At 41.2% G+C, this 20,986-nt stretch overlaps 1 protein-coding gene across 1 annotated transcript in view; it reads right to left on the bottom strand.

Moving 5' to 3' along the window:
• LOC149798951 (uncharacterized) overlaps positions 1-19,013 on the bottom strand; it is a 123,479-nt gene extending 104,466 nt beyond the window's left edge. The window contains exon 1 of the mRNA XM_089957873.1: positions 18,827-19,013. The gene's annotated coding sequence lies outside the window, so the exon portion shown is untranslated. The remainder of the gene's footprint in view (positions 1-18,826) is intronic.
• Between the last annotated feature and the right edge of the window lie 1,973 nt (positions 19,014-20,986).

The raw sequence follows: 20,986 nt of genomic DNA, 5'->3' as shown, positions 1-20,986 counted from the left end.
TTAAGCCTTAGATAGAATAAGAAAATGAGCATATAATAAAAAAGGTTACTGCATTTGTATGGGAAAACATGAACTCGTTTTGTCGGATGGATGTACTGCACTCCCAAGGCTGTTAAGTATTTCCATCCGAAAACTATCGGTCATATTTTCCCATGCAAATGCAGTAACCTATACATATAGGACAACAAAGGGAATGGAACAGATTAGGCTACGTCACGGTACTGAAGACTGGTAATAATGTTGCAACAATGTTGCAAGTGGCTGCCCTCAATCGGAACCAAAGAGCGGGGGGAAAATACTCGGGACATAGACATATATTTCTCACCCGTGCGACAGAGAAATCTAGCTGTTTTGCTAACCTTACTTTTCTTATCTCAGTCTAGTCTTCTCAGACCAGTCGTCTCAGTCAAGGTGTCCACGCACTCAGACCTACTTATAAAAAAGAAACCCTTTTTGTCTTATGCTGTGCCTGACATAATTGCTCTAAAGTCAAACAACAACAACAATAAATATATAACAAAACTTAGTAACTTAAGGTAAATCCATCTTTGAGAAAACACCATACAAAAACATTTCGAGAGAGACAAAGACACACACGCATACGACATCGAAGTTTTTGATATTATGCTAGTTCGCTCCACACAGCACGGTCAATTTTATCCTATATGCAGGCCTAGCACAATACATTTTCAGGTCAGCGTCATTAAATCTAGCTAAAGCTACATAACTAGTCTTAAATACTTCGTGTTAAACAAATTATATACTGTTAGCTACATTTAATGATGCTGACCTGAAAAATGACTGCTACAGATAGGATAACATTCTCAATGCTGTGTGAAATGAGCTATGACAGAAAACACTGATCCATGCACATAGACTATAGACTTATACACTTCATAGCCTCAAAACTCTCTTAACAACTACAGAAAACTTAGTAACAGCCAGAAAAAATGTGTTATGACAAACGTGCTATTTTCTAATTTTTTTAAGCATCTCCATTGTGCAATAGCTGAATAAACAAAATACATTATTATTTAATGACAAATAATACACTTACCAGCCAGAAGGAATCATTTATCCGTCAACACAGTAATCCATAAGCAAATTTCACGGTAGCACTTGGCATATTTCCAAGGCAGGAAACTAAATTTTCAAAGAACCCGTGAACTTGAAGGTTCAGCACATGGTTACTCGCCAGGGTCCGTATTTGGAGGATCTTTTATACAGAGGGGGTAATTTTACAATCAATATCAAGAGCAACACAATTATGTCACAAATAGTTTCACCTACTCCAAAGAAAAGGGGTTATATACGATAGTGACACAGATCACAAATTGCCCGTGAATAGCCCAAGCATGGGCACACATGCAACATGTCACTTTTCGTTATAATAGTAGCCTATACACTACAACATAAGTCTGGGCCCAGTATCGTTTCATCATTTACAATATAATTTTCTAAATTGGAACTGATAAAAATGAAATTTTCTTGTAATAAATATTAACTACTTATTGTTTATTTCATATAACATCCATATATTAAACGTGATAATACCTCAATACAATGCAACGTTATTTGTTGTTCTTTTGTTTGGCTCACGCATAAAAACTGTGTACTTCGGATGACATGCCACAGTTCTTTGTTACTTTAAATGAAGTTATTGGGTGAGAAGAAAATCTACGTTGGGGTTTGGACCGAGACAAGGAAATCCCAGTCGCGAGGGTTACATTATATGTCTTCCCCCCCCCACCTCGGCAAGCCTCATGGGGAGACAAATAATGTAACCCCTTGACAGAGATTTCCTTGTCTCGGTCCGAACCCCAACATATATTCTATATAACACATACCATATACAACATACAGACATAGATGGATGAACATCAATCTATGACATAAACAACTATACAACCAACTAAAAGAAATAACGTACAACATAGAGACATAGATGGATGAACAGCAGTCTATGACATAGACAACTATACAACAAACTAAAAGAAATTTAGACAAAAAACCAAATCTTTTCGAGGCATATGAGTGGCACTGAAAAGGGCCTTAATTTTTTTTTTTTTTTTTTTTTTTGTTAACATCATTCCGTCAACATAGAGGGCATCGCAAATGTCTTCTTCTCTCCCTTAAACTTCTTCTGCCTTTTGGACCATAGATGATGACTCTCTTCAAGCAGCCTTGTCTCTCCACATAAATTCTTCTTTTCCAAACGCTCATATCGGTGATTCGGATAAATGTCCATGATGATTTCACATACATGGGTAAATCCGTGCGGAACAGCATCGACGATACAAGGGTAGATGATTATACGTTTGTCCACATCCTGTGACGAGAACAGGTGAAGGAAATTAAATGAACTGCGGTTATTTATAGTGGAAGAGCGGATCGAAACGGGTTGAGTTTTTCACCAATCATAACACCCGTTACAAAATTCAGTCACAGTGTGGAGACTGTATTCCAATCTGAAGAGAGTTGACTGTGACATCACATTCCATATATAGGTGCGGTAGCATCTGTGCATCGTGAATCAATGCGACAGAGTTTTCAAACAAGACGGAGACTAAAAAGACACTGAATTGGGGTGCACCGGCTGTGGAGACGAGAAGCGATGATATATCAGCGGCTACCAAAGTCAACACAGTCTTCCTTCCAGAAGAGGTCAACTTTAATTGGGATTTAGTCGATTTTCTTTCTTCTTCGCAAGAATTCGTTCCGTTACCAGTACCTTCGCCACCTTTTTCCTTACCATGCGTCGAGGATTTTAAACAGAGACAGAAAGAAGAATTGGAGAATTTTTTACAGCAGCAGAAAGAAACAGAAAAAGCTTTTCTTCTTCAACAGCAACATCGAGTGGAAGAGGCAAGGAGAAGGAAACAACAAGAAGAAGAAGCATCAGCAGAGAAGAAACAAGGTCTAGGAGAGAAGGAGTTCAGTGAAAGTCAAACAGTGACGGTACTCTTCGACATGTTAGTAAAGATAAGGAGTCTGAAACTAATGTATCAGACTTATCTAACACGACCCAAGAGAAAACGACCTTCCCGAACAAACAAACAAACGCTGTTACTAAGCCTGAGATACCTATCCTAGTGATTTCCACCAAACCATCATCAACAGGAGCCAGTCCAGAAGTAAGCCTTGGCCGTGGCAAAGGCTTAAGGCAGTTAATGCTGATGATTACGTCCCGTTCCTGAGTTGTTGTTTTATATATAAAAAACAACAAAAGAAAAACACCCAACGGTCCTTTTCAGGGCTACTCACTTATCTCGAAAAGAGATACTATTCATTTTGCCAAAATCAATTAAAACTCAAACTCCCTTTTTGCCCATGATGTACGTGTGTGAGTGAGTGCGTACGTCAGTATAGGTTCTTATCATGATTATAAAAATCAAAACCAAGAGACACTTACGTTTTCTGTCTGGTCTATTCTTGTACAAATTTTACAATCCAATTTCAAAAAAGAACACCACACTGCAAAACGTTCAAAGACTTCTTCTGTGTCTTTGTTCACTCTCTCTCTCCCTGTTTTTTTTTTAAATTTCTTCACTTTCACAGGTTTCTCCTCCTCTTCTTCCTCACCTTCTCCTCTTTTCTTTTCTTCTCTTTTTCTTTCTGTACGTGTCTGAGTTCTTCCTTTAAGGAGGTTACCTCTTATTCCTGTCCGGAACCCATCTCTTCCTCTTGTTCCTGTTGTTTCTTATGGCATTCTGAAGACCAATATCCTTTCTCTTGACAATGATAATAGGTATCTTGATTTTTGTCTCTTCTGACGCTTGTTTTACTTTCTTGACGGTCTGGACACTATGTAGCCCAATGCCCTTTCTCCTCACAGATATAGCAAGTGTCTTGACTTTTATCTTAAAAGGATGTAGAGTAGTCCGTGGGCTTGTCTGAAGAAAACTTTCATATGACACCTCGCAAAGCTCTGATCAGAAGGTCGATCTGTGTTGGCTCTTCCATCGTTCTGGTCGGTTTGAGAGTGTAAAAATTAATACTGGAAGGGAAGACAGTGACCCTTTATATATACACTTGTCTGACATGGACATAAAGGTACCAATGGCGTTTAAGATGTAGTCATTTGACTTTTTCCAGTCAAGATGAAACGATCGCATCATTTCGTGGAGAAAGGAGAAGAAAGTAAGAGGCAGAAACGTGACTTATCACATCGCACAGCAGCTGAAGTCTTGGCACAAATTCATGCCAGCAATTTTGAAGATGACATGAGTGAGCCAGGATCCAAACCCAGAGAGTCTACACCCATCCAAGGATCACCACACCCATTAACCCCTTAAAACTACTACCACATTCGAGAAACGGAAACACGCTCCTCTTGAAAATTTAGAACTACGGCTTACACTTACACATGGAAGCTTAAGGATTTCAAGTCCAAGGTACCGTTGGAGAAAGTAGATTGGTTCATCACCGAGTTGTTGGATTCTTTGTTATCCACACTGAAAAGGCAATGTCAAGCAAAAGAAGACAATCGCTTGAGACTTTCCATTCATCACGACAGTTTGAAGTCCCCCTGTTTGATCGAGTTTAGCAGCCCAGCAGAACTGACACCTTCCAAAGTCATCAACAAGATCCAATACGTGCAACAATCATACGACACGTTTGACATCACCGATGGAAATCGACACTGTTCATGACCCACGTGTCTCTTCCGCAAGGGACAGGCCGCAAAAAGGTGTTATCGGTGGACACCCTTCCTAGCACCAAAAAGAGTCTCGTCCAAATTAACAACCCTCAAGACAAGATGTCTTTAGCCCGTGCCATCGTCGTAGGACGAACGTATGCCGACAAGATCGACACGGTTGAATGGAGCCTAGCAAACTATTCAAAAATCGAACCGAGCCAAACAATGATGAGAAGCAGAACTCCTGTTACAGAAGCAGGTTTATCCTAAGACACACCCTGTGGCATTTCTGAAATGCAAAAATTGCAAAACGTCTTGGCTCCACGCTACACGTTGAATGTTCACCCTCAAGAAGTGTGCGTACCTCTTTTGTTTCGAAGCAAAATATTTAAGGATGGAAAATACATTCACGTATATTATCACGATGAACATTTCGATGCCATTATCAGTATCAGGATTCCTGGGATACAGTTATTACTGTGAGAAATGTGACTATGGCTATAAAAATCGAGAGCAACACAAGCATTGTGGATCGAAATATGAGGAATGTTTGACCTCTCAACCCTGTCTGAACGAAAGTCAAGAACAAGCGCACTGCCATGCTTGTCAGAGAACTTTTGTCAACCCTGCCTGTTACCATCAACATCTGAAGACACAAGATTCACGGAAGAAAAGTGCTTGGCAACTCCTGAGATTGTGCCCTACGTGTGGACAACACATAAGTAGCAATAATGACAAGGCGCACATTTGTCGAGGAAAGAAACGATGTCACATTTGTCCACAAATCGTGGACTTAAAACATGAATGCTACATTCAAAAATGCCAGTCCCAACATGAAGATGACCAGAAAAAAGGGAACTTCATCTTTTTCGATTTCGAATGCATGCAAGAGACCAGCATTCACATTCCTGTGTGGCTTATCGAGCGTGCTTGTAGTGCATCCAAGAGCTTATCTTTAGTCATTGTCCTCATTGCAGCAAGATTCCTGGAGGACGTGAAAAAATATTTCGAGGACCGAACATGCTAGCCAATTTCGCCCAATGGATCTTAGACCGCACCAATGAGACGTGGACCCAAGAGGACATCGAACGTTGCGGAGATTGGCATCGCCATGCCACAGTGATAGTTCATAATTTATCGGGATACGATGGGTAATTTATTTTGAGATACTATACAAAACAAAGTACCGAACGTTCTAAAGTGACTTTGAATGGAGCCAAAATATTTTCCATGAAAGTGCAGTTTAAAGATTCGATTAGTTACTTGACCATGCCTCTGAGTCGAATGCCTAAAACGTTTGGAATGACAGAAATGGTCAAAGGTTGTTTTCCACACTTGTTCAATACCGAAGTCAGTCAACATGCCTTTCTATCCCATTTGCCTGGGGCTAACTACTACGACCCCGGACAACATGATCATCGAACGAGAAGCTTTCTACGCTGGGTACCAGACCAACGCCTCGGACCCCTTCGACTTTCAGGAAGAAATGTTTAAGTACTGTCGTTCCGACGTGAACATTTTACGGCATTGATGTGAACAACTTCGAGAAGTGTTCACGGAACACGGAGGGATCGAACCTTTGAAAGAAGCCTGCACCATTGCCAAAGTGTACCTCCAACGATTCATGCCCGAAAATACCCTGGCTGTCATAAGCCCTCAAACGACGAACTTTGTCAAACTTCAGTACTCAGTACTGGCTACATTACTTGTGCGAGAAGGAAGACAAATGGATTCAACATGCAGACAACGGTGAAGGCGAAAAGACCATCATAAGGTATTCAATGGATAGCTGGTACTTAGAAAACCCTAACATTGTGTACGAGTTTAACGGATGGTTTCTTCACGGATGTCCCCTTTTATGTCCTCAACGTGACACAAAAAATCAGTTTTACAACGTACCGCGGAAGACAGGAATGACGCCACTTGTCAGCGACGCTCGAAGTTAGAACAACAAGGATAACAAGTGGTGGAAATGTGGGAACACGAGTACGATCACCATTTGAAAACCAATCCCATGTTTAAACGCATCGTGGATAGTTACAAGCTGATGGACCCTCTGAACCCTCTGAACCCGCGGTACAGTTTGTACGGAGGATGGACGAATGCCACCACTTTGCTGTACCACGCCGACGAGGAGAAAGGAGAAAAAATCAAATACTTGGACGTGTGTTCGCTGTATCCTAACCTGTGGAAATATCGTCACTTTTCCGCAGGGCATCTGCAATTACTGACCAAGCACATCGACCTGGACAACATTCGACAATACGAATGATTGTTAAATGGAAAATCTCTTGCCTCCCTCGGACTTCTACCATCCCGTTTTACCTTACCATTACTAAGGAAAACTGATGTTTCCCTTGTGCCGTACTTTGCCAAAACGTGCACCCAAGACCGACCTAATCAGCACATCCAGAAAAAATGAGCCTGGACGGGAACGTGAGTCAGCGTGGAAATGTTAAAAGCTCTGGACCTGGAATACCAATTGTTAGAAGTGTACGAAATTTACCACCTTCCCAAGACAGAAAAATACCACAGGGGTGACCAAACTCAGAAAGATATTTTCGCAGACTAAGTGGATGCCTTTATGAAACTGAAACAAGACGCCAGCGGCTATCCTTCCTGGTGCCACACTCCCGAAAGCAAAAGAAATTCAAAGAGAAATACTGGAAGCAGGAAGGCATCACTTTAGACCACGTGGAGAAAAACGAAGGAAGGTGATAGTTTGCCAAAGTGATGTTAAGTTGCTTATGGGGTAAAATTGGAACAACTGAAAAATTGTGTGGGACATGTGAATTTTCTGAAACTACTTGTCCTAGATGAGTGGACTGAAAACAACATTTTTGTCAGCCATGTACTTGTGTCAGTCTGACTGTGCCTGATACCTCTTTAGAATTAGAGACTATTTCCCGTCAAATTTATATCAAAGCTTGGTAAATAAGATTATACCATCAAGAGCGTGTTTCCCCAAGACGGAGTATTTGATAGATCATTCCCGCTAATTCCAGATGATTCACGACAAAACTATATGCATGAAAACACGTGGACGTACTTCGTAAGGACTTGATCTTAGTCAATTACGAAGACGAACTGGACCTTGTAGAAGCTGACGAATTTGGAAATGTCATCATTGCAGCTTACGTGAAAGCCCATGCTCGCTTAAAATTGTATGAAGCTTTAGCACAGCTAGGAGATGCGTGCCCTGTATTTTGACACAGACAGTTACATCTACATCGATCGCCTGGGTCACCGGCACATTGACATCGAAGGAGACCGTTTAGGAGCATGGACGGACGAACACCCGACGACGAAATTCTAAGTTTTGCTATTGGCGGTCCTAAAAATTAAGGCTACGAATACCGGAAAAATGGAGAAGTGCACACTGAGTGTAAAGTGAAAGGATTAACTGGCAATTATCGCACCAGTTGAGTGGTGAACTTGGACGTACTGAAAGAAGACTGGCAGTCTGGACAGGATGGAAAGTTTACAAAGACCACTAGCGAACCGCACAAGATTGCACGTTTACCCACACATCAAATCGTCAGTCAGCCTTTGCAAAACGTGTATCAAATATTGTACCAGAAGCGAGTGCTACTTCCCAATCACTTCACTTTGCCGTACAGACACGTCGATATTGGTCAGCATATAAAAGTGACTACGTCAAAGACCCATAATTCATTGTAACTACCAAGATCAAGCGAGAAAGATAAATACGTTTAAACAAACATCATTCAAGTTCGGGGATTCTCAAGTGGAGTGTTATACTGTACCTTGCGATGAGAGCGATGCCGTACGCTGTGACTTCAGCGATTCAGTACCACATCATGGTAACCTTGCTATGACTACTACTGCTTACTACTGCTACTACTACTACCACTACATCTACCGTGGAAAGTGATGATGTACGTGTCACACGGATATGAAAGCGATGCCACTCGTTATCATGGACTCTTTACTTTTTTCATTGCCAAGGTCAATCTCTACAGATGTCATACAAACATGAGCAAACTCCTGCGGATTTCACCGTACCCTCCTCGAAATGAGCCTTCCTGTGAAAGACGAATATTCGCTCCCTGTGTGTTTGCCTGAATACTGCAACTATGAAGTCGATTCCAAATCTTCCAAGGAAAAATGCCTAAATATCTGGGAGGACCTACCCCCGGAAAATTAACCAGAGCCGGATTTATCTACTTGAGCGGAGGGGATAAAGTCAAATGCATCAGTTGTGGTGTGTCACTGCAAGGCATCATTCATATTACTCATGAAACCAAACGCTTTTTGACAGAAACAAAGTAGCCTTGACTGAACTGGCTGATCCCCGCGTTGACACTTCAACCAAAAAGCAAATTAATTTGAAACTTGGAGATAGCGATTCACTAAGACGTGTCATCATAAGCTCCTTCTTAAAATGGGATCCTAATGCCCCCAAAGTTCTCCCCAAGAACAAAGTCACTCCCAAAAACGCCAAACTAACCACAAAGAAGGAAAAGAGCAACGGTGTCAAGACCAAGTCACAGTCACAAAAAACAAAAAGCAAACACAAAAAAACTAAGAGTTCCTAGAAAAAGAAAAGCCAACAGAAAACAGTTTCTACCCGCATGAGAGACACTTCGGCCAGGACGCAACCTTACATTCGCAAACCACGACCTGCATCAACTGTAACCGCGTCTCCAGTAGCCTAGGGTTCTGTCACTTATCCGTTGCTGGTGATGCCAGCCAAAACGAATTTAACACCCGTTCTTCCTCATTTGATGAAACAATCGTAACCCGCGTCTCCAAAACCTTCTCATTCATCGGTGACACTCTCCTCCTCTTTAGCTACAGTGGCAGCTGCTCACAAACTACCTGCCCCTAAAATCAAAGTCCAAGAGAGATCCGGCACGCTACAGAGTTTACTGGATTTGTTCAATAAAAAAAAACTGTCCCGATTAAGTCCGTTCCGAACCCCTCCACGGCGTGTGATGCCTGTCATCAAGTTGATACGACGCAAAGACAATCAGTGGCGACGCATTCCAGTATAAAACATACATGAGGCAAAGAATGGGAATCAATTTTTTGTGCCCCTGAACACCCAAAGATGTCACCCCGCAGAAGTCATCCCTCTTCTAACAACAAAGGAAAGGAAAGGAAAAGACTTCCTCCTCGTTTAGTCAAGGATGTGGACTTTGTCCGTCCTGTCCAAAGCTTCCTTACCCATGCGAAAAACAACTCATTCAAACAGCTCCAAAGACGTCCTCGATACCATGTGCGAATGTTGGCTGAACGTCTTGAAATGCAAGATATCTTTGCCTAAACACCAGAAAAAATACTCAGCAAAACATCGTCACGTTCTTTGCCAAATGGTTCAAAGGAAAATATTCAATCGTCAAAAGAAAAGATATTGGTACAACATGGTGGAATTTTGCCCATGTTGTTTGGACCCTTGCTGAAAGGTGTATTGGGAACAATGATGTGAGGACTCATGGGAGAAAGATAAAAAAGACCAATAAGATAAAAGATGCCTTTTGGGTCCAAAAATCTCAGACGTGACCATTGAAATCCGATGGAAGGACGAAAACTGGCTTTAGTGCCTTACAAACGATGGATGGAATACCATCGTTGGCAAGAAAAACGAACCCCGCCTTTGCCTCCCAATCCTCATTTGACTGAGATGTTCCAGTTACAACACGAATTGCCGTCGTTGATGGATCACAACGATTTGTCTGAAAGAGAAAATTCGCAAAAGTACGGTCAGCTATTGCAACGACTGCAACTCTTTCACCAGAAAGCTTTAGACGAACAGCTCTGCTAACTCTGAAAAATTTTCAGACCCTGAGGAAAAGTTCATCAACATCACCACCACCACCATCAGCGGTCAAGACAGATGCAGCGCCATGAATGCCTGAGGAAGACGAGGTACGAGAAATCTTTCAAACACCGTCAGCAGCTCCCATTCCTAGTAAGATTGCAGCGTCCTTGTTGACCCCTTCCCCCCCCACTCTCCAACGAGAAGAACTTAAAACTGGGATAAAAAGATGATGTCCACTCCTCCTTCGACAGAAGTCAAAAAGAAAGAAAGGAAACCAGAAGTGAGAAAAGAAAAGAAGACCAAACCCATCACATTATCACCTCCATCACCGAAATTACACTCGACTTCTACTCCCGTGTCACGTCGAACACGTAAAGCCGTTTCCAAAACATCATCGAAAGTAGCATCAGCGAAGAGTGTGTGACTTATTAAAAAAACGGAGAAGGTGTTAGCCAGCATTTACTACGATCAATCCCATCCTGCAGGTTACGGAGAAGTTCAGAAATTGTTTCGTGCTTCCAAAACCCGTCTGAAAAGTCTCCGTTTCCCTCAAGTGCAACGATGGTTACAAGAACAATCCACGTAAACTTTGCACAAACCCATTCCACGACCCTTTTCCAGACGTCGCACCCGAGTGGAGGGCATCGATCATCAATGGCAAGCCGATTCAGCCGATGTCTCTCATTTGGCCACCTACAATCGTGGCTAAAAATATTTGTTTTATGTCATCCACGTCTTTCCCAAATTTACCTGGGTCGTGCCATTGACTTATAAATCGAGCAATGAATTAGTTCGAGCCCTGGAACTGGTGTTGAAACAAAGCGGTCGTCACCCACTTCGATGGCAAACCTACAAAGGCACCGAATTTCTAAACCAAGCTTTTCAAAAGAATTAAAGAAACGTGACATTCATTTTTTCACCACCGAGAATCCCGAAACCAAATCCAGTATTGTGGAACGTTTTCAACGCACCTTGAAACAAAGCATGTGGAAATATTTTACACATCAACACACTCAAGTACATCGACGTCTTACCGCGCTTGGTTCTAGCGTACAACCAGTCTTACTATCGAAGCGTCGGACGTGCCCACCAAGAAGTGACTTCCGACAACGAAGTGACTGTTTTAAGCGTTTGTTTGGTACGTCCCCAACGGTGACTGTCCCCAAGAAAAGTGGAGTGTTGGCAGTAGGAGATTGGGTGCCCATTGGCAAAGCCAAACGCACTTTCGATAAAGGTTACTTACCCAACTGGACCACCGAATTGTTTCCTGTCACTGGACGAGTGCGTGGCCGTCATCCTGCTGCAGTCTATAAATTGGAAGACATGAACGGGAAATGTTAAAAGGAACGTTTTACTTGCCGAAGTTACAATGCGTAACCCAAACAGAAGACGAAGCATTCTCGAACGAAGAACCCATAAAGTGGGAAAGTGCCATGTCAGAGAAAACAAAGTTCATTGGAAAGGATATCCTCCCAGTTTTGATTATTGGATCTACGCTTCGCAAGTTATTGGCTATCAAAAGAAGTGACCATCATGCCATTCCACACAGCTTCATCTACCTCTACCACCACAGTGACCACTCCTTCACCGAGTTCTTCTCTGCAAGATCTACAAAAGCAACCCTTGTTGGTGTCGTGTGGAGAACGTGTGCCTAAAACGCAAATCGTCTTTTTCTACCAAACCTTTGTTGTGTATTGTGTCATCGGTGCTGCCATTGCCAATTTGAGTTTGCAACAAGGAGACAAACAACTGTGGACCATTTTACTGAGCAGTTGCATCTGTTATCTTCTTCCCAATCCTTCTCTGAAATACTCCTCGAACGGGAACAACGGTAGCCTTGTGCCCAACGCCAGTCACTACCCCAACAACAACAATCACCAAAATAATCCTCTTCTATATACTCATCTGACTTCGACTGACCCCTCGGATAGCAGCAGAACTCTTGAATAATAAATAACAACAACCAAGTTTACTTGACGTTACCCAGTGACAGTTCCATGGAAGTATTTCCCAACAATAATTTGTGTTGTTACACGGACAAATTACCTCAGGCCATCCAATTCAATCACGAAGCCCACTGAAAAGTGGTTTTGGTAGAAATCATTCACCCGACACGTCCTAAATATCCTTCCAAATCAAATATTGTTTGCAGTCGAAGTTCATGGCAAGCAAGTGCAAAAGCACTTGAATACCAATGTAAAATAGGAGAATAAAACAAATAACTCACAAACTCAAAAGTGGACCTATAAAACTGAAATTCCACCAGGCTATTAATTTAGCGGTCAATATTTGGTGAGCACGAATGCTATCAGGTTCAACGTACTATTTGGTAAAGCTTTGGAGAGTGTCAGGAACAGTGTCACCATTGAGAACCATAAAATGGCTCGTCGCCTACTGATTAAATTTCCGGAGGGTAAAGTGTTGTCCATTTTATTTTGTCCTGAATTGGTTGACATTTTTTTTGGGGGGGGGGGGTGACAGAGAGATGAGGATGACAATTATCAATAAAAACGAATTACCAGTCATTTCCAACAACGATTCTTTTACCAAGTTATTTCGTTCCCCGGTAGAAATGAACGAAGGACTCAATTTGATCTTCGTGTACGCCGATGTGGTGGAGTACAACGTGGTGGGACACACCTCCGTGCCGTTATTTCGTGTCATTCCTTTTAAAGTGGATTTTGCTGAGGAAGGTGGAAACACCTATCACGTTCACCGCGAACTTGTAGATCCTCACTATTTACCCGTCAGCAAGTCGTATTTTAACACAGTCAACATTGCTATAAAAGGAGATCTGGGGCAAAATATTGAAACCGATGGTGACACGAGGATTGCACGCTTTGAAAGATGCCACATTGACGCACGGCGAAGAATTTCTCCAAAATGTCATCATCGACAAACAAAACCCTAAAGAAGCTTTCTTGAGAGCAGGCAACAATGTCTTGCTGAAAACGAGCAGAGACATTTTGGGCCGACGAGAAACTCCTATAAATGCCCTGGACGCTACCAAGTCATGCATTCCTACTTCCCTGAGGCCACAGCAATGACAAGGCAGAAAGAGACGACGAAAATACCCCTTTAGAGGACTTCACACTCAAAAAGCTAAAAAGACTAAGAAAAGAAGAAACGTCCCAGACTTTGACGTTTTTGATTATTAAATCATAGAGACAAAATATAATGCACTGTTAGATTTTCGCCTGTTCCAAGTCGGAGCTGGATATATTTGCCTTGCCACCCACCATGATGACGATGCAAGATTCCCAATGGGTCGAATTAAATCCTGTCTCCTCCTTGAAGGATTCAGCTCCCATTGAGTTGATTTCAAAGGACAGCCAGAAGATTACATCGATCTCAATAGCAGTTACTTGTACTTGGAAGTCCAAGTGAAAAAGGTGGCAGATAACACCAATCCGAGAGAGAATGACAGAGTAGCTCTCGTCAACAATTTCATGCATTTCTCGTTTAGCAGAGTGGATTTGTACTTGAATAACAAACTAGTCATCAGCAGCATGGATACTTACTCTTACCGAGCGTACCTGGAAAGTCTCTTGACGTACGGAAAAGAAGCCAAAAACACTCATCTGGATGCTTGCATGGTATGGAAACCTGACACAGCGGGCAAGCACACATTTAACTACACAGCCCTGACAGCTGATTACGATCCTAACAATACTGGCTCTAACGACCGTCGAAAGAAAATTAAGCAAGGACGTATTTTAGAACTGATGGATCGTTTGCATTTGGACATGTGGTTGCAAGACAGGTATTTGCTGAAGGGGGTGGATATCCGCCTGAGTCTGAATCTCAACAGTAACGTTTTCCATTTGATGGCTCATGCCAACGAGTACAAAACCATCATTCAAGAAGCGTGGAAGCGTTACCTAAAGTGGGAAACGACATCAGCCACACTTTCAGCAGAAAGACCGCCAAGTATCCAATACCACGCTTGGAAGTAAAAACCTTCACCATTCACGCTAACCAGCGATCCACGATCGAAGAGTGTCTGTTCCAAGGACAGTTACACAAACGTTTAATCATTGGTATCTTCAAGAATTCGGCCTTCATTGGAACCCACAATGAAAATCCTTTCCATATTAACAACGTTAACAAAATTTAAGTCAGTCGGGATGGCAAGACCTTGTGTGCCAGACCTTTCGAACCTAGCTTTGAGCAGAAAAATTACTTGAGATCGTACTTGACCTTATACGAAGCCACCGGACAGTTAGGGACCAATACCAGTCACGACATTTCGTACGAGGATTATGCAGGAGGCTACTCTTTGTGGGCTTTTGATTTTACTCCAGACCAAGGCAGCGACGATGGACATTTCCATCCTATAAAATACGGCCCAACTTGTGTGGAACTTCAGTTTGCAATCCCACCCCAGACCACACGCTGATCGTCATCCTGTATGCTAAATTTGATAATACGATAAAAATCAACAGTTTGAGAAAAGTCATTCTAGACTATTAGAAGCTGTCGAAGACTGCAATCCTTCTTTGAAAAGTGGTGAATCTATGGAAATGGAATGGGAGGATACCGTGGAAGCACAACCCCAAGACTGAGACGAAGAGGTCATAGTGATGAAGTCCAGATGGCCAGAACAACATTTAATCTCCTGTTTTGCCAAACATTTGGCAGACAAAAGTACGGAATTGATCAAGAAAGATTGCTATGGATGTCAAAACGATCATCCAGGTCAAATTCAACACGACAAATTTCTGATTCTGAGTCAAAAGGAAAATTGGACGAGTATCTAGACGAAGCTTGGGGTCTCATCTCGGAAGAAGCCGTGGTGCATTAGTGGTATAAAGACTTGCGTGATTATTCCTCTCCTCCACTGATGGCTCTAAAGATCCATCACATCGAAGCTCTCTTGGCTCAGAGTGCAGAGACGAAGCGAAGAAACGGTTACTGTCAGACATCTTCAATCAAAAGGTTCCGATTGAATTGATAACTTGTCATTATCTGTGAAGAAAACAAGAAATAAAAAGCAATGCGACACAAAAAATGGATACCTGTGAACTTTATTATCTTCTGAACCATGGCTCGTACACTGCTTCTTGGAATAATGTCGTGTGTGCTAAAGATGAACTGACTCATCGCAAACCTCAAGACCATCAAGCTTATGTCATCAACACGGACGACAGTCATCTCTCAGGAACACAATGGATAGCCGTCTACTTTCCTAAAGAAGGTTGTGTGCAGTATTTTGATTCGTATGGAATGCCACCTTTGGAAGACGACATCATTGACTTTATGTGAAGAAATGCCAAGACGACACGATTCAATAATGTGAAATAAGAGAGACATCTGGTAAAAGGCATGACAGAGGAGGAGGAAGTGGAGAAATTAAGAGGCATCATTAAATCAAAATATGTTAGAGCTGAAACTTTGAAGGAGGCACTTGATGGTGTCATCAAAGACAGATGCTTTTTAGAAGAAATACTGAATCTGACAGAGTGGTCTTTTGTGAAGTGGGGATTAGACAATTAAAGAACGTTAAAGAAATGATGAGAAAGGAACTGAAAGAGGAGTGAAGAAGATAAAACGTAACTGGGCAAAGGAGAGAAAGAACAAAGACAACGGAAAAAGAGGACTTTGAAAGACTGAATCAAACTGGATGAAGGTGCAGGAGAAGTTTAGATTAAAGGGACATCCTGACTGGATGCCAGAGAAGGAAAAGAAGAAGGGAATAATAGAGAAAGTGAGAAGATGGTGGAAAAAGTGGAGAAAATAGAAGTCATTTGTGTTGATGTTTATGTAAGAGATGGATGTTCATCCATCTATGAATGGTGTATGTTGTATGTTTTATATATATCTATGTCCCGCCAAACGTTCAAAGTCCCCCCCCCCTTTGGTCGTGATTGAGGTCAGCTACTTGCAACATTGTTGCAACATTGTTACCAGTCTTCAGCACCGTGACATCACCTCACCTGTTCCATTCCCTTTATTGTCCTATATTAATGGTAAGTCTCATTGTCCGTATAAAGGCCCATTATTCCGTATGTTCAATTCCCATTGTCCGTAAACGTGCTCAGGGTGATCTGAAATGTCGTGTCCATAAACGTGCCCAAGAGGGTCTTGTAATGTAATTTCCCATTGTCCTAATGTGCTCCATTTAACTAATAACTATGGTTCAAGCAGCTCCAGGTGAAACTGTCACTCCGCGTACCACAAACAACATTTGTGCTTGAATGTAAAACCAAACTCTGTCTCATTTTGACACTGAATAATTTTTTAAACAAATTTTTTGCCAGTGAATTGGTAAAATTGATAACATCCCGCCAATCAGACACAATTTCACTCATATTATAAAATGTAGGACGAACAAAGAAGTGTGAACTAGGTCAGTCTGTGCTAGGGTTGCAAATTTGTAACATTTCTCAACCAAACTGAAACAACAAACAAACAAAAAAACATCCTGGTTGACGAAAGTATTGTAATATTAAAAGAAAAATCTTTAGTACAGCACTCCAATTTAAAAAATGTACCAAAATATCTTTGGTCTCAAGAGCAACAATATTCAGTCCAAGAATTGGGTAAGACAATGTCAGGCCAGGTATGACTGTCAAATGGGGTGGGGGTATTTGGATTTGTAACGTAGCATTGACAATCTTATAGTCATATCGTTACGATGTCTGTAGTGTGGGAGTTTATAGTGATGTCTAGAACTAAGAGCATCATGCCACAGACAGGTAGCATCATGTTCCACCCAGTCACAATTTCCCGACACCAGGCCGACCAGTCCTAATACTAACCTCTTAATGCTGAGCGCCAAGAGAGACAGCTGCTTCTTATAAGTCTTAGTCATGATTTCCCCCTGTCAAAATATGGTGGTCTAATATTAATATTCCATTGTTGCCATAATGAAAAATAAAAGAATGGCGGCCTAATATGTTCATTTCCCGTTATGCGTTATAATTCGCAGACCTTTTTTAACATAGGATCGATCTTATGAGTCAAAGTGACACATTATACTACTGCGCTGTGACCCAGACCAACCCCATGGGTGGGCAACGTGCGCCACCGCACAGGACGCAGCGACCAAGGGGAGTTAAAATCGACCATGCTATACACGAAAAGCGCATTTTTTAAAATAATTTATGTTTTCCTATTAAAAAATAAATTATAATGTTGAAATTGTAGACCATATGTACGGCTTATCTCATTAATCATTAATTGAAACGGGGGAAGGGGACCAAATACAACGTTCACACAAGTCTAATTGTATCCTAGGCTGGCCCTGCTCTGACTTCTCACCTCATCAACTTTATGTGAAAATGTATCAGGGGACGTCCATTAATTATGTCAACAATTTTTTACCCCCCTCCCCCCCCCCTTGTCAACAACTGTCAAACTTTCAGTGACCCCCCTAATAACATTTTACCCCCCCCCCAAACTAACAATATTTTATACAGCTGGCTTTTATGCTAAAAATAGAATTATGGAAATTAAAAGGTCTACAAGTAAATTTTAATACATTTTTTTTACTTGTCTGACAGATTTCAAATTGACTATAACACTCTGAATTCATGAAAAAATCGAGAGTTTATATTCTAGCTTTTATCATCTTCCCATGGGGAAGCCAAATGTTCCTCAATTGTTATAATGGGCATAGTGGCTGATTCATTAATTTCTTGTGGAACCGATACACCCGACAAGTCAACATCATCTTCATCTAACCATTCTGCGCTTAACATCTTTCCATGAGCAATAATTGCCATCAGCTCTCTCTGTCTTTTGGCAGCCACTCGTATTGGCCGAATTCTTTGCGGTTGAGGAGCATGTGGTAATTGCCTAGGCCCAAGATCGCGTTGTCGGTGCTGTTGAATATGCTTCTTCAACATGATTTGTAAAGCAACATAGAGGTGACAGATTTTACAGATTCGTTCAAGCAACGACAACTGAATGGAAGGACAATATAGATCATATGGAAGAATTTTGAATGCCTTTGCCAATCGAGGTAGCATGTTATCAACTTTCAAAGACTGATTGAAGAAAAGGGATGGAAATCTGTGCAAGTCGCTCTCAGATGCATCTGGTGCTTTAAGGCCTATCTACAGTCTACAATCTACATTGAATAAAAACAAAATATGATGATGCAAGACTATGACTTCCTTGGTAAGAGCTCAACCGTAGGATTAAACTGGTGGGCTGTTGACGGGCGAGCGAGTGTGTGCCATACCAACGCACCGACTAATTTCCTATTTTTTGATTTATTAAATTTATTGTAAAAAATAACATTTTTGACGTCAATTTATCTTGAACTCCTTCTCCTCCATGTCAACAATTGTCCAACTTCTTCACCCCACCCCCACCCCCCATTTTGTTGACATAATTAATGGACGACCCCTCAAACGGTGACAGAAAGGACCGGACAAACTCGGATTAATACTAACCTTGTCACATAATGACATCCAGAAACCTGTCAACCGATTATGTATTTTGACTTCGCTATGTTTCGTTGTGTTGTTTTAGTTGCAAGCAATCGTCTTAGTATCTCGGGTAATTCTGTACAGCCGCGTCACAAAACATTGATGAAGTAAATGGTTTTAAATGGAACGAGTCTGCTATTTGCCGTCAGGGGTAGCAGCAGAGAGGGTGAACAGACCATAGAATTCCGACAAAACAAATAAAACAAACAAATAAATCATCTCGTAGAAAGGTCCAGATTTTACAAATGAACTTTCCTTGAGATGTTTATTTTTGCAATAACCGATTGTGCTAATAAAACCTCAGTTCGAAATAGTATCTGAAAAAATAAAGTACTCTACGTGTTTATTTATTTCTTGTTTATTTTTTTGACGACCAACGTTGGTAGGTACCCTCTCTGCTGCTATTAATTTACCACCATACCAAGTTTGATGAATATTTTTCAACGCGTTCTCGCTGTCGTTTTTCCTCATCTGTTTCATCTTCATCTGAATCTTCGGAATTTGTTCTATGTTTCAAGTAATATTCAAGTTCTGATGGTGGTTTTTCTACTTTGGGATTTATGTTCTTTCTGTGTTTATAATATATCATCAAACTTCTGTATTCCTCTTCTGCTGATATTAATTAAATTATTATGTTATAATAAAATGGTACATCCAGAATCTCATACTACAAGAACAGCACGAGAACGATTAGAAACAATTAAAAAATTTCTTCCTGTCAGAGACTCATTTAGAAAAAACTTGCAAGCGCAGCAAGAAGCACAAGTTGAGTATGAAGAGGACACTAAAAAACTGTTTAAACCCGTCACTACAGCTACTGAGAAAGCTGCGGCGGCTGCTGAAAAAACTATATGGGGAGATATTGCGGAGAAAGATGAGAGGAGGAAAAAGGGTATTTTTCCGGTATTAGAAAAAACAGCAAAAAGAACCAAACATACAAAGAAGATTTTACGAGACCTTCCAACTGACATAGCTGCAGCTCAACCTCCACCTGTTGGTGAGGAAATACTTGAAGGTATTGGAGAACTTCGTGCTGAAGTCGCCGATGTGAGAAAAAAACTTGCATCTGAACCCAAAACAGCAGAAGAGAGCTTAAGATTAATTGCAAGATTTAACGAAGGAGTTGTTGAGGAAATTAGAAATATTGAAAGAGAGAGATTACCTGAGATGATATCAAAAAATATATCTAATAAATCTAGTATTTTAAAACCCGGTCATGAAAAAACAAATGATGATAATTTCATTAAATGGATATATCGCGTATATTACAATAAAAAACAAGCTAGAGGTCAAGAATTTAAAAGACTTAAAGAAGAAGTAAAAAGACTTTATAGAGAGAGACGGGAACAACCAGAACAAGGAGAGTCCTCCCAGTATCAGCTTCCTCCACCTCTGCAACAAATAGAACAACAACAATCTTCTTCGTCACAGCAAAGGTTGATGTCGGAAATTAAAAAGGCTAAAGAGTCACTTAAATCGCCCTCCTCGAAGAAAATTCCTTCACCTTTACGTAAAATTTCTGCACCGAAAATGACATTTACACCGACAGATTCACCACCTGGATCACTCCCGGTCACCACTGAAGTACTTACTCCGGTAATGCAACCACCAGTATTTAAAACATCTCAAGATGAACCTAAAACAGGATCTGGTTTATGTCCTGATAATATCATCAATGATGTGTCACGGTTAGAAGTTCTCATAGGAGGAAAACGTGCCGGAAATAATTCACCAGAAATAATTAATGAAGCAGCTGATATTTGTCGGCGACTATTTCAAGGTGGTATCATGGATATTGGCGCTTACCGAGAACTTATTGATGAGCTCGTTGATGACTAGTTGTTAGATAAATGGTAAATAAAATAAGATGATTGTGCATGATAATCATCGTAAACCCACACAGGTTAGAGCGGTAAACTCACGATTACCAATCTATGAAGCAATTTACGGAAATGGACTTGGTGATGTCATCCGAGGATTATTCACGAGGATAGCTCCAAAAGTAGCACCTGTTGCAAAACAATTATCGATGAAGGCTATTGATATTGTTCGTGATAAAGCTCCTGGTGCAATTGTCAATGTTGCTGGTAAGGCGTTCTCGGCGATCAAGGAAAGACTAGCACG

The sequence above is a fragment of the Sinohyriopsis cumingii genome, chromosome 5, assembly GCF_028554795.1.
Source record: "Sinohyriopsis cumingii isolate HCF-2022 chromosome 5, ASM2855479v2, whole genome shotgun sequence".
NCBI lineage: Eukaryota > Metazoa > Mollusca > Bivalvia > Unionida > Unionidae > Sinohyriopsis > Sinohyriopsis cumingii.
Note: the sequence above shows the minus strand (reverse complement) of the source record. Positions and strands in the feature narration are given on the sequence as shown.